The 26,711-nt window shown below is 36.0% G+C and overlaps 1 protein-coding gene across 5 annotated transcripts in view; it reads left to right on the plus strand.

Annotated features, from left to right (window-relative positions):
• The window catches only part of YAF2 (YY1 associated factor 2), a 92,938-nt gene that overhangs the window by 28,678 nt on the left and 37,549 nt on the right, over positions 1–26,711 (plus strand). The window lies entirely within an intron of this gene.

Consider the following 26,711-nt stretch of genomic DNA (forward strand, 5'->3'; position numbering starts at 1 on the left):
TGTTCTCAGTGAAAGGGCTTATTGATGTGCAGTATGACAGAATTGGTTTAGTTTGACGTCTCTGAATCCTTAGGTACCAGATAATTTATGAGATGGGATGTTAGTGTTAGAGTTTCTAGCTTCTCATTTCTCTTTTACTTTTCCTTTTTTCTTCATTATTACCAGCTTATTATTTCTAAAAGGGCATTTTTAGCACATAGAGCCTGTAATGGTGCTCTGTTGCAACAGTTCTATAAAATTTTCATCCAAATGCTAGGTGCTTAAGGCCTCTCTCATAATCAAATTCCGTCCTGTTTATCCAGCCTAATTTCTTTAGTTTGAAACTTTGTTTGGTCTTACCTGCATAGTTGCCATAGTCATGCTTGGTTTGTGCTTTTCCATTCTCATTAAATGGCTTTCTCTCCATTCTGCTTTTTTGCACTTCAAAGTTGAGGCAAGTCTCATCCCTTCTGTCAGTCTTCTTGTTATGCTAGCATCTTTGTTGCCTATTTTCTCAGTGGAAAAGTGGGATTTCTGTAAATTGTAATAATTCACAGAATATACCTACTACAGTGCCTTGCGTAGTCAGTACCCATATTAGCTAGTATTTGGCTATAGATTGACCTTAAACATTCTGTTGTTACAATTATCTATATGACACAGTTTAACAGCTTTTAAATGTCAGATTTAGGTTGTATTGCTGTTTTGTTTTTAATATAAAAACTCTTGAACTATGTTAATATGTTCTTTGAGAGTAAGGGTAAAATTTTATAGGTTTTTGTGTATACTACATAGCATTAATTTCTCTTATGGCACATAGTGAAGAGAGTATAGCTTTGAGAGTGTTTTAATTAGAGTGCTTTAAGACTTCTATATAGTGTTAGAAAATAAACTAGAAATTCAGTATGCTTGATTTTGGGGTTTGAGTATCTTAGAAAATCATTGCTCAATTTTAGAAATGCTTGTCTTTAAGAGTACTTTTCAGGTAAAACAATAAATGAAATCTAACTTCAAGGTCATTGAAGGAAGGTTTTTGACAGATTATTGCTTCTCAATAATTTCCAGAGGACCAATTAGACAAGCTGTAATAAAGAACATTTGGTCAGATGTCTTAAATACTAGTTTTGAATTTGCTACTGCATGTCTATGTAAGATTCTGTTCCATCTCATAGTTTCTGTGGTGTGATGGTGATATGGTGGTTATATTGATAATGCTTTTATTTTTTCGAGAAATATGCCAAAATATTTAAGTATCACGATAGGTTTAAGAATGGGTTTAAAAAGGAAGTGTGTGGATATTTGGGTGTGTGTGTATGCATATGTAGAGAGAGAAAGAGGGATAAAATGAAAATGTTAAATGTTAACAATTTTGAATCTAGGTGAAAGATCTATGGGTATTCGTTGTACTTTGAACTTTTCTGTGGCTTTGAAATTAAAAGAAGTTGGGGAGAAAATATTTTAAGAAGAACTTTATTGTGCTTCAGTTTCTATAATTCTAAAATGGGGATAATAGAACTTGTTCTTTCCACACCTCGATACAGGTAGGCACAGTGGGATAACTTTTGGCAGAATAGAAGCCAAAACAGCTCTTAAGAAGTGGTAATTTTTTTTTGTTATTTAATGAGAACTTTCTAGTGGAGAACTTTTCAAAGAATATTTTACTTAAAAGTATCTTAGCTTAAAATATACCTATTCCTTTTTTTAAATTGTAGAACATATTTCATTATAATTTAACAAGAGCAATTATTTAAGAAATAATAAATATATACAAAGTGACCATAAATTTAAATAGTTACAACTATTTTTTATTTTTCTTATTATTTTTTTTTTTTTGTAGAGACAGAGTCTCACTGTACCGCCCTCGGTAGAGTGCGGTACAGCAACCTCTCACAGCAACCTCTAACTCTTGGGCTTACGCGATTCTCTTGCCTCAGCCTCCCGAGTAGCTGGGACTACAGGTGCCCGCCACAACGCCCGGCTATTTTTTTGTTGCAGTTTGGCCGGGGCTGGGTTTGAACCCGCCACCCTCGGCATATGGGGCCAGCGCCCTACTCACTGAGCCACAGGCGCCACCCACAACTATTTTTTAACAGTTATTTTTTACACACTACTATTTAAATTGCACATGAACTTCTTGGCCACCCTGTATATAGATATGTAAAGTAACCAAAGTACCAGTTGAAATCTTTTTTTGTTTGTTCTTTTGGTGGTAGTGGAGGGTCTACTCAACTCAAAAAACTAAACAAAAGGAAATAATAAAGAATAAATAATAAGAAAGAAAGGAAAAAATAAACATAATAATATAATGATCAATCAAATCAAAGCTGATTTTTTCACTCAATTCTATTAATTAAAAACCCCCAAGGGCTGTGCCTGTGGCTCAGCGAGTAGGGTGCTGGCCCTATATGCTGAGGGTGGTGAGTTCGAACCTGGCCCCTGCTAAACCCCAAGGGCTGTGCCTGTGGCTCAGCGAGTAGGGTGCTGGCCCTATATGCTGAGGGTGGTGAGTTCGAACCTGGCCCCTGCTAAACTGCAACAACAACAACAGTAAGAAATAGCTGGGCATTGTGGTGGGCTCCTGTAGTCCCAGCTACTCGGGAGACTGAGGCAAGAGAATCGCCTAAGCCCAAGAGCTGGAGGTTGCTGTGAGCTGTGATGCTGTGGAACTCCACTGAGGGCAACAAAGTAAGACTCTTTCTCTTAAAAAACAAATTAAAAACCCCAGAAGATGCAAATAGTAAAATCTTAAAATGGAATGTAATTGCAGCAACAGTAGTGATTTTAAAAATTACAAAAAAATTGAAACTGTTATAAGTTTCCCCAAGAGGAATAGATATTTAAAAAATAAAATAATTTTATGGGAAGCTGAGGTGACAGGATTGCTTGTGGCCAGGAGTTCAATGCCAGCCCAGACAATATAGCAAGCCCTTGTCTTACAAAAAATTAAAAAATTAGTTGGGTAGCCTTAGCTGCTTGGGAGGCTGAGGCAAGAGGATCTCTTGAGCTCAGGAGTTACAGGTTACAGTGAGCAAGACCCTATCTCAAATCAATAGAGAAAGAAAGAAATAATTTACTTTATTGAAGTCTAGTTCACATACCATACTATTTACCCAGTTAAAATGTATAATTTAGTGGATTTTAGTTTTACAGAGTTGTGCTATAATTACTACAGTCAGTTTTAGAACATTTATGTCTCATCGAGCCTTACGCAGCTACTAATTTATTTCTATGGATTTGCATGCTCTGGACAGTTCATAAAGTAGTATTATTAAATATGTCACCGCTTGTGCTTGGTTTCTTTGACTTAGCATGTTTCTAAGGTGTGTCCACATTATAGCATGTGTCAGTACACTTCATTCCTTCTTCTGGCTAAATAATACATCACTCGATGTGGCTGTATCATATTTTGCTTTTCCATTCATCATTCATTCATTGACTATTTGGATTGTTTTCATTTTTTGGCTATTATGAATAGTCGTGCTATGAACATCTGTAAACAAGTTTTTTGTGGGCATATGTTTTCATTTCTTTTGGATTGTGCCCAGGCCCTTCTAAGGATACTCACATCTGCAGCTGTTCAAGTCCTTGATATAAAATGTCATAGTATTTGCATATAACTTATAGACATTCACCCATATACTTTAAATCATCTTCTAGATTACTTATGATATTTAATATAATATAAATGCCATATAAATATTTGTTATACCATGTTGTTTAGGGAATAATAAGGGAAAAACGCTGTACATGTTCAATACAAATGCAATTTTTTTCCCCCCAAATACTTCTGATTTGCAGTTGATTGAATCCATGTATGTGGAACTCATGGGTATGGAGGGCCAACTGTACATACCTAGGAGAGGAGTTGCTGGGTAATATGGCAATTCCATATTTAACCAATATGAGGAACTACCAGACTGTTTTCCAAAGTGTACCATTTTACTTTTCTACCAGCTATGTATGGAGGTTCTGATTTTTCCATACTCTGTCTGAGACTTTTCATTTTCTTTCTTTTTAATTATTGCCATCTTAGTTTGTATGAAATGGTATCAAATGGTTTAATGATGTTAATCTGTATTTGTAAGTTCAGATACACTTTACAGGAGCAGATAATTCTAATCTTATACAAATTGACCCAGAGAGCAGCAAAAGAGAGAAAGCTACTTTGCCTGTTTACCGGCAAGTTTAACCTTGACACCTAGAATGAAAAGAATATACAAGGATAAATATATTGCATTCAGTATTATTTATGAACACAGGCATAAAAGTTTTAATTATCTTAGGAATGTAAGGATAGTTCAACATTCAAAAATTACATCAATGTATTATAATTTTTAAGAATTTAGAGGCTGGGCATGGTGACTCATGCCTATAATCCTAGTACTCTGGGAGGCTGAAGCAGGTGGATTGCCTGAGACCAGCCTGAGCAAGTGGGAGAGTATACCTCTAAGGGCATCATGGCAGGTACCTATAGTCCCAGCTACTCGGGATACTGAGGCAAGAGAATTGCTTGAGCTCAAGAGTTTGAGGTTGCTGTAGCTATGATGCTACAGTACTCTATGGAGGACAACAAAGTGAGACTGTCTCAAAAAAAATAATTAGAAAAAAAATTTAAATAGATTTAGTAAAAGTATATGATAAAACTCAATGATATTAATGTAAAAAAAATCCCAAATACCTCTTATAATATGAAGAGAAGTTAATTTATATTTCCTCCTTGTAAAGACTGCTTTTCAAACTGTCTTTTAAACAGTTGGCATCTTGCTTAACAGTGAAACTTTAGAAACATTCTTCTTAATGTCAAGAATATTTTGCTGTGTAAAATGTGTCCTCGTACATACCCATGCCTTTGGCCCAAACTTTCAAGAAAATGAAGAAAGAAGAAAGTGGGCTGGGAGAGAGAATCTGTTGAGGGCTAACGCTCTTCTGGTAAACATGCAGATCACACTGCCCTCCCATCGCTGCCCACTCTAAATGAAGCCTTTAATTATTTTGTGTCAAATAGCTCTCTTACTAGAGTAAGGGTGGCCATAAAGTTTGTGTGCATTGCATTGTACTGTATGTGTGTGTGTGTGTATAATGTATATTTTGTTTTATTTTACTTTTTTTTTTTTTTTTTTTTGAGACAGAATCTCAAGTTGTCACACTGGGTAGAGTGCCATGGCGTCACAGCTCACAGCAACCTCAAACTCTTGTGCTTAAGCGATTCTCTTGCCTCAGCCTTCCAAGTAGCTGGGACTACAGGCATGCATTGCCATGCCTGGCTAGTTTTTTAATTTTTTGAGTGGAAGAGGTCTTGTTATGTTACCCAGGTTGGTCGTCTTGAACTCCTGACCTGAAGTGATTCTCCTTCTTTGGTCTCTGAAAGTGCTAGAACTACAGGTGTGAGCAGCTGTTCCTGGCCTTGAGTAATATTTTAAACTGTGGGACATTTTGGATCTCAAAATCTATTTTATTTTATTGTACTAAGTTTAATACATTTTTTAAACTAGCAGTCTTATTGTGATATTACATTTGGTTTTCTCATTGTTACTATGTTCTGAGTCATTGTTAGCTTAGAAAATTGTATTTTATTTGTGAAATGCTTAATTTCCTAAAACCACATTCTCTTCAAGTTTCTAGATGGAGCGTGGACTGTTTCCAGATGGTGTTAATGTTAATAATACGAGAGTTCCAATGCCTTTTAAAATCTGTCATGATATCTCATAAAAAGTAATACTCCTATTTCATTTCATCATAATGAGAGAGAGGGTTTTTTTTTTTTTTTTTGGTGGCAAATTCAAGTTGGTATATTTGAGATCCTCCCAACAGTGTGATTTTTTTTTTTTATTAAGTCATTTGTACATAGATTGTGAATACATTTATGCCATTATAGGATTCAATGTGATTATTTATACAAATTGGAGTGCTTATATCCTACTAATTAACATAGCCTTCACCTCATTTACCCAATTACAGTGTTTAGACATTTGTGTTCTATACCTGATAGATCCAACATGTACTTGCAATATGCTCCATAGGTGTGGTCCTCCTATTAACCCTCCATTGACCTACCCCACTTCCTTCGCCTCCCCCTCTCCTTCCCTCCTTCATCCTAGGCTATAGTTGTGATTCATCTTTCATATGAAAGTGTGAGTGATTATAAATTGGTTTCATAGTAGTACTGAATACATTGGCTTTATCTTCTTTTTTTTCTTAAAAATTACTGAGAAGGAGTCAATCTGAATAAATTATAGTGAACAATATTTATCTCATTTTATGAGTTTAACTCCTGGATTGTATTGACAAAATCGTAAAGCAAAGCATTACTATTATGCTGGACAGATTTAGTTAAACTATTGGTCAGATCCCATTCCATGTGTACATAGTACTTCTTTCTTACTGTGTAACCCTTTTGCCAGAGATAACAAAGAGAGCCTGGTTACCATCTGGTGGAACAATCCTGCTGGCTCAAGCCTCTGCTCAGAAATTTGGGTCATTCTCTTTTTTGGACAGCCTGGTAAGCAGTCACTGTTTTTCACCTTAAAATCATCTACGATGTACCCAAGAGGAAATTAATGTTAAAGAAACAAATAATACTAAATTCAGTGAAAATGTTTTAAGATAGTAACTTGAATTTAGTGTTTCACATTAAATATAACTGAGCATAACACTGTCCAATAGAAAGATTAACTCAAGCTACAAAAGGGAGCCATATATATAGTTTAAAAAATTTTCATGGCCAAATTAAAAAAGTAGGCTGGGCGTGGTAGCTCTTGCCTGTAATCTTAGTACTCTGGGAGGTCAAGATGGGTGACTTGCCTGAGCTCGGGAGTTTGAGACCAGCCTGAGCAAGAGTGAGACCCTGTCTCTAAAAACTAGCCTGGCGTTGTGGTGGGCATCTGTAGTCCCGCCTTGCCCAGTGAGTCTCTGAGGCAAGAAAATCACTTTGAGCCCAAAAGTTTGAGGTTGCTATGAAGTATGATGCCACGGCACTCTACTGAGGGCAACAAAGTTGAAACTATGTCTCAAAAAAAAAAAAAAAAAGAAAAGAAAAAAGTTTAAAAAGTAAAATGTAGGCTGGATGTGGTGGCTCACACTTGTAATCCTAGGACTTTGGGAGGCTGAGGCAGGAGGATCCCTTGAGATCAGCAGTTCAAGACCAGCCTGAGCAAGAATGAGATCTTGTCTCTACCAAACATAGAAAAACTAGCTGGGCATTGTGGCAGGTGTGTGTAGTCCCAGCTACTCAGAAAGCTGAGGTGGAGGATCCCTTGAACCCAGGAGTTGGAGGTTGCTGTAAGCTAGGCTGATGCCACAGCATTCTAACCTGGGCAACAGAGTGAGACACTGTCTTCAGAAATAAATGAGTGAATGGAAGAAAGAAAGTAAAAATAGGGAAAAGATTTTTTAAAAAGTAAAACTTAATAGGTAAAATTACTTTTGATGCTATATTTTACTTTATATAAATTATCTTTTCAATTATTATTGAGATATTTCACAATCATTTTTGATACCGAGTCTTCAAAATCTGGAATGTATTTTACGCTTAACAGTGCATCTTAATTTGGACTAGCCACTTTTGAGTACTCCTTACTCACACGTGGTTTTTGTATTGTACAATACAAATTTAGATATCTGAAAAAATTTAATTTAATATAACTTTTTCCCTGCTGCTTCTCATTAAGTTCTTTCAAGTATCTTTTTTGTTTTAATTGCTTCACCTGTTCATGGGTACTCATCTTTACTGTTGATCACTGGTAATCTGAAATTCTATCTATTCCTAAATTTGACAGAGCATTTAGGTCTTTCTGTAGTATTTCCTGATATATATCTAGGGCTACTTAATTTCTTTAAAGTGTGACATTTCCGTCTTGTAAGTTTTTATTTAACCAGAATATCAGCTCCTGGTTGTCATCAGAATATCAGACTGAGGCCTTCTTTCTAGGATAGAGTAGGTAGGATTATTGTGAACCAGAAGAATTCCTTATCTAGTCAGTCCCCAGGTTGTGAGTGAATAGTTTCTGTAGGTTTGTTTTTCATTTGAATTTGTATGTTAAGTTGGAATAGATATAATTTCCTATTATCTGTAATAGCCTCTTTTGTAAGTGTGAGTTGGACTTGTTAGATATTTGTATGATGAGTTCTTTTTTTATAAAGTAAGGTCCAACCTCTGACTTTATGAAGATTAGGTATTCTTCCCTAGTTACTAAATGTTTAGAGGTTGTCAAATCAACTCACTTTTCTCTATTTTTCTCCTAGATACAATTTGCGAGTAAACATATTGCAAAGTAGAGCCATATCTAAGGTATAACTCATGTGGCTTAATATATTTTTTAATAAAATAAGAAAAACATTTTATTTGATTTTGTTTTTTCTTTTTTTAATTTCAGGTTGTGAGCGTGCAGATAACTAGATTACAATGTTTGCATTTTTTCGATAGAGTCCCTCTTGTAGTTGTGTCCCACATCCAAGAGGTGTGCCGTATACCCTTACGTTGTGCCCATTAAGTGAGAGGAGCACACCAATCCACCTCACTCCTCCCCTCTCCTAATGTCTTGATAGCCTATGCCCTCTAGGTTTCACCATCTCTTGATAAGGAACATTTAAGATTATTCCTGTAGGTGAATTTGTAACCTCTATTATTGGTCATCCATGTGCCCCAATACCAGAGAAAGAATTTTCTATAATTTATTTCAAACAGTGCCAGACTTTACTCTTGTAAGATAGGATTAATTAGACTTTGAATATATAAATGTTCAGATTCTAAGGCTTTCTGGGCTGTTTTATTGTCTAGATTGTTGTTTAATTTCTATACCTGTTCTGAGTTTCTAGTTTTTCTCAACCTACTTTTCTCTTACACCACTTCTATTTTAACAGACTCTCAAACCCCATTCTATTTCTTCCCAACCCTACTATCTAGGCATATCCATTGTTATTTTAGAGCATTGCCTAGCACTGTTAGTTTTAGCAACCGCTTTAAGTTAGCGTATTATGGAATTGGTATTGGAGGGATATAGAATTAGCAATAGAATATCTGGCTTCAGAGTTAAAGTGAAACAACGAATATTCTTCTTATTCCCTTCACTGTGATCATTCATCCTGTTTAACTTCATTGCCCCACCCAGATGAAAGCTGATAGTTGCTAATTGTGGTCACTGGTATGTTGGCCAAAGTTTTGAGTCAGAGGCAGTGATGCACATATAGTCAGGGAAAGAACACCAGGCAGCATGGAGAGAACAGGCAGTGTGTGCTAGCAGCTGGCTTGTGAACAAAACTGAAAACTGACGAAAATCAGGCTAAGCTTAGAGCAGAGGAGCAGTAAATTAGTTTGTTACTTATATTTCCTGTTCTCTAGTTCTGTTACCATAATGCTAATTTTCAAAAAATCCCCATTTTAAGCTCATCACTAAATATTTACTGAGACCAACTAAATGTCAGGTACTCTTAGAATTGAACAAGACAGACACTGTGTCTTGTCAGTGGTGTTTACTTGTCATCCTTTAAATCTTTAGTAGCACTCCATCTTTGTTTAAATCTCCACCGCCTCAGGTCCAAGTCAGATTCCTCAATGTTGCCATTGCACTTCTGCAATAGAGGCTGGATACTGGTGACTGATGGCCTTTATCTGGTCCCCTCAATGTTAATCTGCACCATGTTTCAAAGAAATTTAATACCATTTTGAAAAAATGAAGAGCTTTCTCTTGAAACTGAATTTCCATTTTATTTTTTAAAATTGGATGATCTAGCAACACCATATCACTTCATTCATTGCAACAATTTGCCCTGTTTAGTTGAGGCTTTTTCATTCCATAGTTCTCATTACTCCCTGTTGTTTCCTTTTTTTTTTTTTTTTCCTTTTTTTGACACCTGGTTCTTTTACTCTTTTTTATTACTTATCAGTCTCTGCATAATTGAGCTTGCATCCCTTGTTCTAGATAACCTGGTCCCTTATTACTCTAAACTTTCTTATTTTTATTTTTAAACTTTTAGTATTGCCAAGCAGACATCCTTAGGACAGAGTCTGCACTCCTTAATGTAGGTACTCTTTCCATGGCATGGTTCCTATTTATGTTTTCAGCTTTTGCTCCTGACCTTGCTATTCACACATGTAAATATGTCTCAGCCATATTCATCACTCACCTACTGGTAGTGTGCTCTGCTGCTTGTGACCTTTACACACACTCTAATCTCTGGCATGATTTTGCCTTTCTTCCCATTCTGTCTCTGCCCACTTTATTACCCCACCACCGTCCCTCCCATCCTCCTGTACCCCTCTCCCCAGTTTTGTTCATTTCATGTCTGTTTAGTTGTCATATCCCTCAGAAAGCCTTCCCTCTGCCTGTTGGATCTGCTTAGGTACCCGTGTGCTGTATTTCTGTAGTTGTGTGAATTTAACATACCGTGACTGCTTTTGATAGTCTTCTCTCCACATTGTTCTCTCTGCCCTTAAAAGGTCTAGAGAACCTTTTAAGAGCAGAGACTGTGTTGTCTGTTCCTTTGGTTCCCAAAACCTGTCATAAAATAGTTGTATAGTAAATATTTCTTGATGTCTTATTTCTCTAATCTCTTTTAATAATTGCTACTTCTGAATCTGTGTGGTTTCTCTTGAATGGAATATTTTTTTCACCTTTCCAACTCTTGTTTATCCTCTAAGCTTCAACTTGGGCACTTTGCCTGCCTAAAAGATTTTTGTTTTGTTTTTGTTTTTTGCCTGTTTCAGTACCTCCTTACCTCTGACTTCTTTAAATTCATATAATACTTTTTAGAAATTTCTCATTTTAGCATTGGGCACTGTTTCTGTATGTTACTTTAAATTGAAGTTACAGCTTAGGTGTGGTGGCTCACACCTGTAATCCTAGCACTCTGAAAAACCCAAGTGAGTGGATTGCCTGAGCTCAGGAGTCCAAGGCAAGCCTGAGCAACAGTGAGACTCCGTCTCTACTAAAAACAGAAAAACTAGCCAAGCCTAGTGGTGCACACCTGTAATTCCAGCTACTTGGGAGGCTAGGAGGCTGGGAGGTGGATTGCTCAAGCCCAAGAGTTTGAGGTTACTATGAGTTATGATGCCTGGCAGTATACCCAGGGTGATAGAGTGAGACATCTAAAAAAAAAATTGAAGTTATATTTAATGCTATAATTTTATACATAGGGTGTTGATATTTTCCAGTAACCTGTGCTTTACTTAATAGTACATTGCTAACTAAAACACCTTATCCATTGATGATATTCATTCATGAGTCAAACTTTAAATATTTTCCTTGATACTCTTCCTCATTTATTGAGAATTCTGACATCTAGCCAAAAGTTTTTATCTCTACCTAAATTTTGACATTCATTTTGAACTTCTGTCATAATAGCACTTAATGCATTTAATTATTTGTGTATTTTTCTGGTTCTCACACTAACTGTAAGCTAAGGGTTGAAAGGAACCATGTCTGTTGGGTTAAAACTATCTCTTGGTATAATAATTTAGCTGATGTTGGCATTTAGAAGTTCTTGATATTCAATGTATGCATGTTTAACATGTGACTGTTAAACAGTATTTTCAGTAAGCTAGGCATGAACATTTCTCATTTATTTACCTGTGAATTATTTGGGATTTATTTAGGTAGCTCCACTTGTATATCTTCTAGGCATTTCAACCTTAACATGCACAAAATTGAGCTTATTATTTCTCTCTTCCAGATTCTTCTCTCTTGTTAACTCTGCTATCCTATTTCCCATCACCTTTGAAATACATTTGAATTTGACCATTTCATTTACTTTCTATTATTATCATGCTAATGATACATAATATTATAGTATATGATAATAAGCCACCATCATCTCCCACCTGCCTGTTGCAGTAAGTTCTTAATTGATCTTTCTGATTATAGTTGACTTCCCTACCCGTCTCTAAACAGTAATTTTTATTTTGACTTTAATCAAATCTTATTTTCCTACTCAGAACCTTCCTATGCTATTTAATTTTCATCCTATCTAGAATAAAATTTCAAGTTCTTCTTGTTGTCTCATGGGTAATTCTTAGGTAATCTGGTCTTTGGCTGCCTCTTCAAACTAACTTCAACATTTTCTTTCTTACTCATTGCCGTTCAGACATGTTGTTCACCTTAATGTTCCTTAAATATGCCAACCTCCTTCCCCATGGTCCTTGTCAGTCAGGATTCTGTTGAGCTTCATCAGAGGGGCTTTCTGACTTCTTTACAGAAAAACAGTATTCCTGTGCAGCTATCTATTCCCATATCCTGCTTTATTTTTCTTCTGCTACGGCCTAATAAGATTTTTTATATATACATGCACAGACACACAAATATGTATGTAGGTTTGTTTGTTTGCCATTTTTTACTAGAATATGTACTCAGCGAGGGACTGTTCTCTGTATGCCTGTGTATGCATAGGGCTTGGAACACAGTTGGTATTTAGTAAATGTTCGTTAAGTGAATAGCCATATCATACCAAAAATGTTTACTGTTATGGATTTAGAATATAATTGTGGACCATACTCAGATACAAGGATGGTTTAGTTCTCTTTTAACAACTTGTATGCTTTGTTGTAGAGCTGGGGATTTTTTCTTCTTCTTTGCTATATTCCCATGTAAGATTGTTAACTGGCAGTAATATGCACCTAATAAATAAATACTGAAAGAATAAATGTATGTAAAGGAATAGGCATTACCTTATTATTAAAAACAAAACAAATTCTACTGTAGTCATATATCACTTAATGAAGTGGATATGTTTTGAGAAATGTGTTGTTAGGCAGTTTCATTGTGTAGAACATCAGTAAGTGTACTTACACAAACCTAGATGGTGCCTGTGTAGCCCACTATACAGCTAAACTGTGATGTAGCCTATTGCTTCTACAGTATGTTACAGTACTGAATACCTTAGACAATAGGAATTCCATTGTCATTCTGTATCTAAAGATAGAAAGGGTACAGTAAAGATTGTATAAAAGATAAAAAATGGCATACCTTATGGGACATTTACCATGATTGGAGTTCACAGGACTGGAAGTTGTTGTGCATGAGTCGTTGAGTGAGTGGTCTGTGAAAGTGAAGGTAATAGGACGTTGCAGTACTACAGATTTTATAATCATTGTACCCTTAAGCTACACTAAATTTATAAAAATGTTTTCTTAAGTAATAAATTAATGTTACCTTAATGTAACTTCTTTACACACTTTTTTAACTTTTTTATTCTTTTATAGTAACAGCTTAAAACACAGATACATAGAGCTGTACAAAAATTTAGATATTTCCTTTTTATCCTTATTCTATAAGCTTTTTTCTATTTTGAAAAATTTAAAATTTTTTTTCTTTTTACTTTTGAAAACTTTTTTTTAAAAATGAAGAGAAAACTACACAGGGTCAGTATCATCAGTATCACTGTCTTTCATTTCCACATCATGTCCCACTGGAAGGTGTTGATGAGGGGCGGTAATCCTCATGGAGCTGTCATCACCTATGATAACAATACCTCCTAGAAGGACTTGCTGAAGGACTTGCCTGAGGTTGTTTTACAGTTCCCTTTTTTTTTTTCATTAATAGAAGGCATATTTTCTAATGATAGTCTAATAAATACATAAACCAGTAACTTAGTTGTTTATCAGATTTTATGCGCTGTACCTAATTGTGTGTGCTACACATATACTTTTTTTATGGAGCTAGCGGGGCAGTAGGTTCCTTTATACCAGCATCACTACAGACAAGTGATTAATGTCTTGCATTTTGATGGTAATGATGTTACTAGGTGATAAGAATTTTTTTTAAATTTCAGATTAATATGAGAGTGCAAACAACTAGGTTACAGTGTTTGCATTTGTTAGGTGAGGTTCCTGTTGCAGTTGTGTCCTGCACGCAGGAGGGTGCCATTTACCTTACTTATGCCCGTTATGGGGAGAGTACACTAATCCCCCTCCCTCCTCCTCTTACCTCTCTCTCCCTTCCCCGCAACTTAATTGAATTGAGTTTTTCGCTTGTGTGGGTGTATATTAGTCTGTCTGCTGGCTTTATATTAGTATTGAGTACATTGGGTACTTTTCTATTCTTGTGATACTTTTCTAAGAAGAATGTGTTTCAACTCCATCCAGGTTAACATAACAGTTGTAAAGTCTCCATCCTTTTATGGTTGAATAGTATTCCATGGCATATGTATACCACAGTTTATTAATCTGTTCATGGGTTGATGGTCACTTAGTTTGTTTCCACATCTTAGTGAATGTAAACTGAACTGTGATAAACAATCTAGTGCAAATGTCCTTATTTTAAAATTATTTCTTTTCTTCGGGGTAGATGCCTGGTAATAGGATTGTGGGATTGAATGGAAGGTCTATTTTGAGTTCTTTGAGAATTCTCCATTCTTCTTTCCAAAGAGACTGTATTAGTTTGCAATCCTCACAATAGTGTAAAAGTATTCCCTTCTCTCCAGATAAGAATTTTTCAGCTCCATTATAATTTTATGGGATCACCGTTGAATGTGTGTTAACTAAAATATTATTGAGCAGCCTGTGACTGTATATGTAAAAGTAACTTTGCGTAGAACTACAAGTAAACTACTATCTATGTAACTGCAAAATTGAATGGGGGAAACAGAAGGCTGATAATGCTACCTTGATTAATATCTTTGGATCCATTCACCTTTGTCTATCTCTACCATTTTCCCACCACTCCAAGCCACTGTCTCTTGTCTGATAGCATATTGGTCTCCTCAATTCCTTATGTGACATGTTTCAGTTTGTTCTCTAAACAGGCAGTCCCCAAGTTACAGGTGAGATAGGTTCTGTAGGTTTGTTCTTAAGTTGAATTTGTTTGTGAGTTGGAACAGGTACAGTTACCTGTAATAGCCTCCTTTCATAAGTGTGAGTCTATGTCAGTTGGATGTTAGTAACTCAGGGACTTATTGTAAAAGCCTCCATTTGTAAGTGCAAGTTGTATGTAAGTTAGGTATCTGTGACTCGGGGACTACCTACACAACATTTTAAAATTGGAAATATAATGGTGGTTAACTTACCTACTTGAAAGTATTTTGGAGTACTTACACCTAGAATAAAATCTGGGTTCTTTAACATGACTCTGTCTGATCTGGCCTGCCTACCTTTCAAGTTTCATCTCATGCATTTAGTCCCCCTTATTCAATATTCTTTGGCCTTACTTTCTTTCAGTTTTTATAGTGCTTCAAGTTCTTTGTGTCAAAAACACAGTGCTTAATTTCTGCCTATTATAGTGTTTCTCCTATTCTTTCAGGTAATTTCTTTGTATTATTTAAATATCAGTGCATAATATCTTAGGAGAAATCTCCCTGAACCATTATTTACCCACTGCTCATGTTAGAATCTCTCATGGTGATGGGGTGGGAAAAAATGAACACTATAGTTTGTAAATATATATATGTAGCTGACTTTTTTGTTTCCTAATGTATTCCTAACACTATCATGTCTGGCACATAATAGGTGATTAAGAAACATTTATTCACTATGTGAAATAACAATATAGTATAACAAGAAGGAAAACAAAGGAATGAGCATGGGAGGAAAAAAAATCAGAGAAAAGAAAACAGAAATAAAAGACCAAGTTTGCGTATCAAAACAGTAAAGGCTATAACATAACCTGGGCTATTAAGCAAGGTTTAGACTAGATGAAATTCAAGACCCACTGAAACACAATGGAGCAAAATTTACTAAGGGAGTTGGAAGTAAATGGATAGTCCAAACAAGATACTAGGCAAGTAAAAACAAAAAAGTAATCAGTGGATTGGCATTATTGTTAGAAAAGCTGAACTGAAAGCAACTTTTAGCTCTTAAATTAAATATCAGGTGAGAAAAGAGAGGCACTTTGTAATATGTGTGTAAAGAGAACTACAAATCTTTGTATTTTAAGGATGAAATGCTAGAGTATATAGAGTGAAAACTATATCCATTCAGGGGGAAGAGAGAGAGAGAAATGGGAGTCCTTCAAACATTAATAGTAATGAGAGACTTCAAAACATCTTTCAGAGTCCTTGCTATATCAGAGAGATTAAAACATATGATACTTAGCAAGACTGATCTAATAAATATATCTCACTCTGTTATTGTAAAAGGAAAAAAACACTTTTTAAATTCCTAATGGAACATTTTAAAAAATAGGTTACATTATATTAAAAACTGAAGCTGGTGGTTTGAATCCAGCCTGGGCCCGCCAAACAACAATGATGGCTGCAACCAAAAAATAGCTGGCCGTTGTGGCAGGAGCCTATAATCTCAGCTACTTGGGAGGCAGAGGCAGGAGAATCGCTTGAGCCCAGGGGTTGGAGGTTGCTGTGAGCTGTGATGCCACAGCACTCTACCCAGGGTGACAGCTTGAGGCTCTGTCTCAAAATAAAAAAAAAAAACAAGAAAAAAAAAACTGAAGAAAAAATTTAAAAGTAGAAATATTGTCAATCACATACTCTATAATGAAAATTTTAAGTTAATAACAGAAGGAGGAGCCCCAAACCAAACCATAAAACCATTCCAAACCTCTGTCCCTTGAATTTAAAAATGTAAACATATTCTCCTAAAAAGTCTTAGGTCAAAAATCTAACGATACTGGCAACTGTAGTCTTGTCTACCACAGGAGGGGGGAACCTTTTCATGTTTGGAAGACTGCATTTATTTAGCTGTAATCAAATAAGACTGTATTCAGGAAACTTCAATTAGATACACTTAAAATGTACATTATTTTGTAAAAATCTAAGAACTATGTACTGAATAATTTCAAAAAGTGGAAATCATTTTTTTTTATCTTTTTTCAGTTTTTCTTTTTTCTTTTTTTCTTTTATTGTTAAATCATAGCTGCGTACATTAGTGCATTCAAGGGGTACAATGTTAACCTTTTAATGATTTTTTGTGTGTCTGCTTTTTTGTTGGAAGGCATTTGAATAATGTCAGCTTTGAGGTCACAGTTTCAATTGATCCTCTAGATGGGTATCAGTCATTTGTGACTTAAGGGTGTCTTGATTTGGGTTGGGTAGGAGAATGCAGATTCACAGCAATAAGTGGCTGAAAAGCAGGACAGCACTTTTAGGACATGTTGCTAAAGGGGTAGGTATTCTACTGTACTTTTCCATATTTCAGTTGGATCTTTCTTGGCATAAAACAATGACTTTAAAATGCCATCTATTGAAAGCTGAACCAAATTCCATCTGTAGTTCTTTAGGTGCCTTTGTGATAGCTAGTTAGGTGAGGGTGAAGTACTAATTTGAGTGTGATGTCATGATTCTCAAAGTCAATATACCTTCTTTCCTTGTAGTCTCTAATTAATAGATCTGTAACAGCTGTATGTTCTTTAAACGATTTGCATACGTCATCCTGCTTATCAATAACCTTTGGCAATTAGGGAAAATGTTCTTCTAAAATTAAAATGCTTGGATTTTTTGCCACATACCACATATAGATTTGGTTTTACTTTGCAGACCATTCAGGTTGTTTTGATTTGACACGATACACATAGAAATGCTACATTCCTATGGAACTCTTCTTTCAGTAATTAACATTGCTGATTCTATTCTTCATAAAACTTGTAATGATAAACTTTTGGCTAACACCTGCCCTGTGATAGACAAGACACTTCAGAATGATAGTGCAAATAAACAGTGAATACCCCATCGTTACACTTTAACATGTAACGAGACTGACAATACTGTGTTGCATTTGCATGGATATAGTCAGCAATACTTGTTGCCCCCATGTCTGTCCCCACAAATACTTGCTGCAAAATTTCACTTAAAATAGTAGTTTAGGGCAGAGATTTTGCTGGTTCAAATACAATAGAACAGTCAATAAGTTGACCATCCAAAGGACTGTTACATATTGGTCGTCATATGAAGGTGGCCAACATAAGGAATAAGGCCTGCTGTACTGCACATGTGGTGTGTGTCCAGTTTATGAAAATTAGGTGAACTTGACATAGTTTGTGTAGGGAGGTGGTCAACTATGGAGGTTCTACTGTACAATGAAAAGAAATGAGATGATCTAGATCTGTTACAACTTCTTTTATCTGTGCAATAAACCCTTCATGTTTTCTGGTCATGGAAGGAGCACTGTCTGTACATGCACACACTAAAATTTCCAAATTCAGTCCAATTTCATAAAAGTTAACTTGAAAGTTGTTGAAGATACCTATTTCCCATATTCTGTTCACAAGAGTGCCCAAAGTGAGTAATTCTTCATAGCAAAGAAAATATCTCTGTTATGATCTGAAAGAATTATAAAACCTGTGCTGAGTCAGTAGAATCAGTTGATTCATCCAAAGCCATTCAGTAATATGTATTTTCCTTTTGAAATATTGCATGAAGTTCTGTTAAGTTGAAAGCTAATTCTTGCTGCCCATCAGGTATGGTTCTTCTTGAAAGAGGTGGTTGTACTTTGAAACATTATCAGTGTCTAAGCATCCTACAACTTTGACAATGCATTCTTTCACAATTTCTACATCATTGAATGGCTTCCTTTCCTCCCCCAGCTACTTTATAACCTGCGTCAGTGGCACTGTTTCCAGGACTTACTGCTGCTGGAAAGAATTGTCTTTGCTTTCGCTTTTCATCTTCTGATTTCTGCAGTACAACTTTTCACACCTCTCCATCTAATTTAAAATATTTGTGTTCCTTATGAGTGTTAGAATGCTGATGTGCATTGAATTTCTTTAATGTTGATATTGCAGTATCTCAAAGCAAGCAAATCATCTTATCTTTAACAGAAATAAGATAGTATTGCAATTCCCAATTCTCATTAAAAAGTCTGTTTTCTTCCTTCAGTGTTCTCTTTGTCTTCTTTGACATGATGGGCTGTTAAGCAGACAGAGTTAAAAAATACTGCCAACCTATGCAACAATTCAGACACAAACACAGTGCACCATTGTCAAAAGCTGATAACAGACTGGCATACTTGACCCCCATTAAGCTCTCTTCAACTAGCCTTGTGTAGTAGTGGTACCAGTTAGTTGAGAGAAGTTCAAACTAAATCATGAGCACAGCAGCTATCACTTTAGCTCTCATGACTTCCTAATATTCTAACTGCGGGTCAATCTGGGAGGATTATTTTGTTGACATTTATTTTATTCTTTGGTATTCTAAATACATTACTTTAAAAGTATAATAAAAATATAAAAGATGAACAAAATTGTATTAATACAAATGGAAGAAGGCCAGGCACCTATAATCCTAGCACTCTGGGAGGCAGAGGCTGGTGGATTACTTGAGCTCACAAGTTTAAGACCAACCTGAGCAAGGGCAAGACCTCATCTCTAAAAAAAAAAAAATATCCAGGTATAGTGGAGGGTTCCTGTAGTCTCAGGCTGAGGTAAGAGGATCACTTAAGCCCAAGAGTTTGAAGTTGCTATGAGCTGTGACTCTATGGCACTCTTTCTACCCTCTACCAAGGGTGACAAAGTGAGACTCTGTCTTCAAAAAAAAAAAAAAAGAAAGAAATGAATAAAAGGATTTGTTCTATAAAATTTGGATTCAGTCAAAAGACTGGTCTGAAGTACAAGTTTCCCACCCCTGATATAGAAAGTAATTCCATTAAAAATGAATATATAAGTAATGTATGGGATACAGATAAAATTATTTCTAAGAATTTCTATGTTATAAAAAATATGAGGCTGGACACGGTGGCTCACGTCTGTAATAGATGGGTGCAGTACATAACCTCGTGAGTGTGAGACCAGCGTGAGCCAGAACGAGACCTTGTCTCTAAAAATAGCTGGGCGTTGAGGCAGGTGCCTGTACTCCCAGCTACTTGGGAGGCTGAGGCAAGAGAATCGTTTGAGCCAAAGAGTTTGAGGTTGCTGTGAGCTGTGATGCCATGGCTGTCTACTGAGGGTGACAAAGTGAGACTGTCTAAAAAAAAAAGAAACTGGATAATTTATGAAGAAAAGAGTTTATTTGCTCAGGATTCTGAAGGCTATACAAGAAGTGTGGTGCTAATATCTGCTTCTGATGAGGGCCTCAGGAAGCTTCCACTCATGGTGGGAGGTAAAGAAAATTAGGCATAATGTGGTGAGATGAGGGGAAAGAGGTGCCAAACTTTTTTAACAACCAGCTTGGTTGAGGTGGTACCTCTCCTGGGAACTAATAGAGTGAGAACTTATTACTGAGAAGACAGCGTGAAGCCATTCATGAGGGATTACTTCTCATAATCCAAACACTCCCCTTTAGGCCCCACCTCCAATATTGGGAATCAAATTTTGACATGAATTTTGGAGAGGATAAATATCAACATTCAACTAAAGAATTTAATTTAAAAAATACATTCAGAAAAGAAATCAGACGATTGCTGCAACAAAGTATTAAGCAATAATAATAATAGTAATGCAAAGAAATAAGAGTCAAATAAGAGTGTGTTTATTATAGAATGCTTTGATTCTGAGGTTCAGTATGGAGTCATCAATTAACTACTACTCCTTTTTTTCCTTCCCAAAGTATCAAAGAATAGACAACTAATATCTATAAATAAAGATAAAAGATAATTTCAAAAAATAATCTTTTCTGAATGTATTTGTCTTCGTTCATTCTTTGTGAGATTTTTGTTTCTGGTCCCTCTCTTAAACATTGTTATTATTGTTAAAGTTTAAGCCTTTTTAATTTTGTGAAGGCAAAAAGTAGAAGCCTAATGAACATATGTGTATGTGAAAATTAAAAAAACAAAAACAAAATAAACCTAATGATAGCTGGAAAAAGTGATTAGTAAAGATTCGTTACCTGCTGGTAATGAATTAGAAAACAGAAAAGATAGTTAACACCAGAGGTTGTTCTTTGATTAAAAATAAAGAAATGACTACCTAACAATTTTTTTAACAAAGGGAAAAAGGGCAAAAAAGTGAATTAGGATTATAAAACAGGGAATAGCCATAGATACAAATATTAATTTGTAGGGAATGGTTGGTGCAAATTATAAAATATAGGGAAAAAAAACTTATTTTTCTAGGAAAATATAAATTGCCAAAATTGATTGAAGAAGACCTAAACCTAACAGGCTCAGACAGCTTTATAGGTAGTTTCTTTCAAACCTTAACATAACAGATAATTTAACTGATATTTAAATTGAGCACAAAAAGAAAGAATTGAGGCTTCCTAGTATTTTTATAAAACAGTAAGAGAACCTACCGGCTAAATTTGCTGTAAAGACTAGGAAAGTTAATACAATTCTTAGACCGTCTGATACATAGAAAGCACTCACAAATATTTGTGCCGCAAAAATAGAGAAAAGGTGCTGCAAAAATAGAGCAATAGGTATAATACTAATAACATCTGATAGAGATAATGTAATAAAAGGAAACTACAGATTAGTTTTATCTAAGAATATTGATGCAGAAATCTACAGTACACTCAAGATATAATATACCTTTACCTAATAGTATTTATCCCAGAATTGCAAAGATGTATTCGAATGTTCTAATATAATTCAACCTTTTAGTAGATAAAGGACGAAAAGCTGTATGATTATGTTAGTAGACCTTGAAATGCAGTTAGTAAAATTGAACTTTTTTTTAAAGAGGCAGAGTCTGTGTGAGCACCATTTCTGGAATAAAATTGAACATTTTTTTCTGACAAATGACTTTAGTAAAACCTTAATATAATTAAAATGTAAATCTCAAAACCATCACCAAGAAAGTGCTTCATGGATATATATTTGAAATTAAGTGAAATTAATGTTAGGAACAAGGCAAGGGAATTCTCTTACCAGTATTATTTAACTGCTTTAAATGTTCTAGAAGTTCTAGAAATGAGAGAAACGTGATAAAAGTAATCCCTGAACCCTTTTGGATATTTGGTGGCTGTGTTCAAGGATGATCTGCCTTGCTAAATTTTAAGTCAGTTTCTAGTAGCTTTCATACAATAGTCTTATCATGTTTTTGATTAGTTTATTTTAATAGTTTTCATACTTAAAAAATTATAGAATTTTCTTTGGAATTCCAGTAAGTAAAGCAAAAGCAGAGCTGTGCTACAGTTACCTCTCCCTAACCATCTACACCCCTTGCTAGGTCCTCAGAGTGCTGCTCACAGCTGTAAAAATGACAGCTCTGTTCTATTTTATGTAGTTTTCTATTCCATAGTCTTTAGCAGTACTATAATTGTTTTATAAAACACAATCACCAATTTAATAAAATCTTCTTATTCTTGGCAACTTTCACTTTGTCCTGATAGATATTAAATTAGAAGCAGCTTGAGGTTTGGAGTTGTGATTGACATGATTAAAGTTGCCAAAAGCAGATACACAAGTAACTGACAAGAAGATAGGAGACAAACGCATCATCAGCTAAAATGACACAACATTCTGGAACTGCCATTTCAGATCAAGGCAAAATGCCCACAACATCTTTATGGCTTCAGCGAGACATGTTGTATAAGGTTCTAAATGGTGGTTCTGAGTTATGGAGACAGCATAGCATTGTGACATTCGAAGCCTGACAGTTAAAGTTTGTGAACTTAACACCATGCGCTTCCATTGGCAACATTGTACAAACAACTTGGTAGGGTGTCATAACCTTGGTATACAAGTGTCTGAGAACTGTATTTATGTCCATGTGTGGCATTGTCATGCTCAGTAGGGGTCATTATTGTTGCGTGGTTTTTTGTGTGCCTTTGCAAGAATGTTGGAGCTTGACTCACAGCAGTGAACAAACATTAAATTTCTTGTTAAACTTGGCAAGAATGGAACTGAAATTAGGGTCATATTAATTCAAGTCTCTGGGGATAATTCCATGAGAAAAATGGCAGTGTACAAATGGATTTAACGTTTTTCTGAGGGAGGAAAGTGTCACTGATGAACAGAGGTCAGGGCAGCTACTAAGGAGCAAAACTAACAAACATTGCAAAAATGCGTGGACTTGTGTGTCAAAATCTTCAGATGACTGTGGGAAGCATAGCAGACCAAGTGAACATCGATAGACAAATAAGAGAATCTTAATTGAAAGTCTTGGCATGAGAAAGGTGTGTGCAAAATGGTCCCAAAGGAGCTCACCAGTGGACTCACATGGCATTATGAGTTTTTAGCCAGTAAACAACTATATTGGAACACCCTCCAGACTTACTTGATTTGACCCCCAATGGCTTTTTTCTTTACCTGAGGATAAAGGGAATAGTAAAAGAAAGACACTTTGATGACATTCAGGACATGAAGGGTAATACAGTGACAGCTCTGATGTTCACTCCAGAAAAGGAGTTTAAATTGCTTTGAAGGGTAGACTAGATGCTGTTATCCATGTACAGCTCTGCAAGGGGAGCACTTTGAAGGTGATTGTAGTGATATTCACCGGGTAGCTGGGACTACAGGTGCCCGCCAACAACAGTCAGCTATTTTTTGTTGCAGTTTGGCTTTTTGAGACGGAGTCTCACTATGTTGCCCTCGGTAGAGTGCTGTGGTATCACAGCTCAATCGATTCTCTTGCCTCAGCCTCTCTAGTGGCTGGGACTACAGGCGCCCACCACAACGCCCAGCTATTTTTTGTTGCAGTTGTCATTGTTGTTTAGCTGGCCCGGGCCAGGTTCAGACCTGTCAGCCTTGGTATATATGGCTGGTGCCATAACCATTGTGCTATGGGCACCGAGCCAGGTTTCTTAAATACTTTGAGGCTTGGTTTTCTCCTTTGTAAAAAAGAATTTGAAATTAAATGAATTAAAGAATGAAGAGCTTAGTATGATTCTTTGTACACACAAAATACTCTTAAAGTTAACTTTTACGTGTTATATTATTTACCAAGGTAGTGAAACATGTAACACTTTATTTCAAAAAGCCCAATTACATTTGTAGTCAGTGTTAGTCTACATGTATATTAATAGTGTTCTATAGCAAATTTTTTTTTTTGGCTGGGGCCGGGTTTGAACCCGCCACCTCCTGTATATGGGGCTGGTGCCCTACTCCTTGAGCCACAGGAATTCTATAGCAAATTTTATGTATTTGTAGCCTTGTGTAACTGGAGTCTCTGCACATAGCTTACATTTATTAGAACTTGATAAACTTTAACAAAAATCCTGTGTAAGATTATGAAGCTTGTCATCTGAAATTTCTTTTTTATCTCATTTGTACCTATTCTTCCTTATACTTCTCTTCTATAAAAAAGTAAGGAAGTCGGGCATGATGTTATGCACGTGCAGTCCTAGTTACACAGGAGGCTGAGGCCAGAAGTTCAGGCTGCAGTGTGCTATGATCACACTGTGATATCACACTGTGAATAGCCGTTGCATTCTACCAGCCTGGGCAACAGTAAGATCCCCTACTCTCCCCCCAAAGCAAAATTCTGAAGTAGTCATTTGTGCCTGCTGGTTGGTTGACTCTTATGTGTTTATAAATGTGTCATTTCACCCATGCATTTGTGTTTTAGTTCTGTGTGCTAAAGTAGTTTTTGGCTGGCATGAAGCAGATGGGAAACTATGGGATAGGAGGCAAGGAATTCACTAAAACCACAACTTTTTTCATCAGCTGCTCTGCAAAGTAAGCTTGACATAAATCTCTTAGAATTAATTGGGATAGAGGCTCCTGAAGTGGTTCCTGAATGTCTTTGTAAAGGGAAGCAGGATTTCACTTGTGTTTGGGTGAGAAATGCGGAGAGTAGAGAGGTCTTTGTTCTTTCTGCAATAGAAATCCCTTTCCTATTTTCCTCCTCTCTTTGACTGGAGGCACACCTCTTTTTTAATGCACTTTTTATTATATTTGATGTTATTGTTAAACCCTAACTGCCCCTTTTCGGTTTTCTTGGGATAGATTATTATCACCTAGTCATTCCATATTAATTTAATTCACTTGTTTACATCCCAAGCTATTCAGCTTATTGTCTTGGAATATAATTTAACTAATTAGAGCTAAATCTATCATAGTGAATATGTAAATGTTTATCTTCATTTAAAATATTGTTTTTAGCCTAAAAAGTATGTTGTTCTGCTATAAACTTCATGCATAGCCATTGATCTAGATTTTGGAGAACTCTTAAGAAGGCTGATTCAAATCTTTAAGGAAAAAGATAACCATTTGTTGATTTCTTATGACTAAAAAATTTAAGAATATATGTTAATAGTGCAATGAAAAGGAAACGGATAAGCAGTGATTGATAATATCAGGCTTGATTTTTTAAAAAATGTCCATAATTATTGGGGATAGCTATCTTTAAAAAAAGCATCTTTGCAATTAGAATGAAATCTCTTTGTTTATAGGAACCTTGAACTCTAAAGAACATGATTAAAGTAAATGGTTCTGGCATTATGTAAATGTTAAAACAGGATATTTTAAGCAAGATTTGTGTTTAACCCCTTCAAAATTACATGTACTTGCATTCGTTATTTAGAAATGATGTGCTGCACTGATACGTACATTACTGAATCTCTTTGCCTTGAGCTGATTATTTTTACTCAAATTTTTAACAAAATGTGCTTATGTCAGGATTTTTCTTCTCATACTTAGTGTGTTTACTTTTTCTTTTTTTTTGGCAGTTTTTGGCCGGGGCTGGGTTTGAACCCACCACCTCCAGCATATGGGGCCAGTGTCCTACTCCGTTGAGCCACAGGCACCACCGTGTGTTTACTTTTTTTTTTTTTTTTTTTTCCTTGTAGAGACAGAGTCTCACTGTACCGCCCTCGGGTAGAGTGCCGTGGCGTCACACAGCTCACAGCAACCTCTAACTCTTGGGCTTACGCGATTCTCTTGCCTCAGCCTCCCGTGCAGCTGGGACTACAGGCGCCTGCCACAACGCCCGGCTATTTTTTTTTTGTTGTTGTTGTTGCAGTTTGGCCGGGGCTGGGTTTGAACCCGCCACCCTCGGCATATGGGGCCGGCGCCCTACTGACTGAGCCACAGGCGTCGCCCGTGTGTTTACTTTTTTATCTGTAGCACACACCATGAATTGGTACTTATGAAACTCCATCTAGTATTAGTATTAACTTAGGAAACATAATCAGGAATGTAAAATTTTTAAGGATTTTATATCTGTAGCAAAAGCAATATAGACAGATCATACATAATTTTAATAAGCTATAGGTATATAACATATTTAAACATCAAATTATATATAGATAATATGTATATATGTATACATATACGATCACATACATATGTACATAAATCTAAATAGCAAACTTTAACATTTTTGCTATTGTGTTATCATCATGTTCTCAGGCACCTAACAGTTCTTCTTGCTTCCAGTCTGTCCCTGATCCCCTTACCTTGTCAGCAGGAAGGATTTGAAAATAGATTCAGTTTTTAAGCCTTGCATTTTAGAACATTTCAAATATATGCAAAGTTGAGGGACTAGCATTAAAAAATCCTCACATAAATTGAACTTGTAATAATTGATCACTCTCATGGGCAGCACCTGTAGCTCAGTGGGTAGGGCACTGGCCACATACACTGAGGTTCGCAGGTTCGAACTTGGCCCGGGCCTGCTAACCAATAATGAAAACTGCAACAACAACAAAAAAAAACAGCCAGGCATTGTGACAGGCACTTGTAGTCCTAGCTACTTGGGAGGCTAAGGCAAGAGGATCACTTAAGCTCAAGAGTTTGAGGGTGCTGTGAGCTGTGATGCCATGGCACTCTTACCAAGGGTGCCATAGTGAGACTCTGTCTCAAAAAAAAGAAAAAGAATAGTTGATCACTCCCTATTCTTTCAGAATTAAATTCAGTCTCTGGACCACTTCATGTATCAATGAGAACTCTTCATAGCCTTCCTCTAACTTGCCTTTTAGTTTTGTTTCTTAGTATAATCTGAGCATGCAGTTGTACTTGATTACTTACTTCTGTGGTA

This window comes from Nycticebus coucang, chromosome 12 (assembly GCF_027406575.1).
Source record: "Nycticebus coucang isolate mNycCou1 chromosome 12, mNycCou1.pri, whole genome shotgun sequence".
Taxonomy (NCBI): domain Eukaryota; kingdom Metazoa; phylum Chordata; class Mammalia; order Primates; family Lorisidae; genus Nycticebus; species Nycticebus coucang.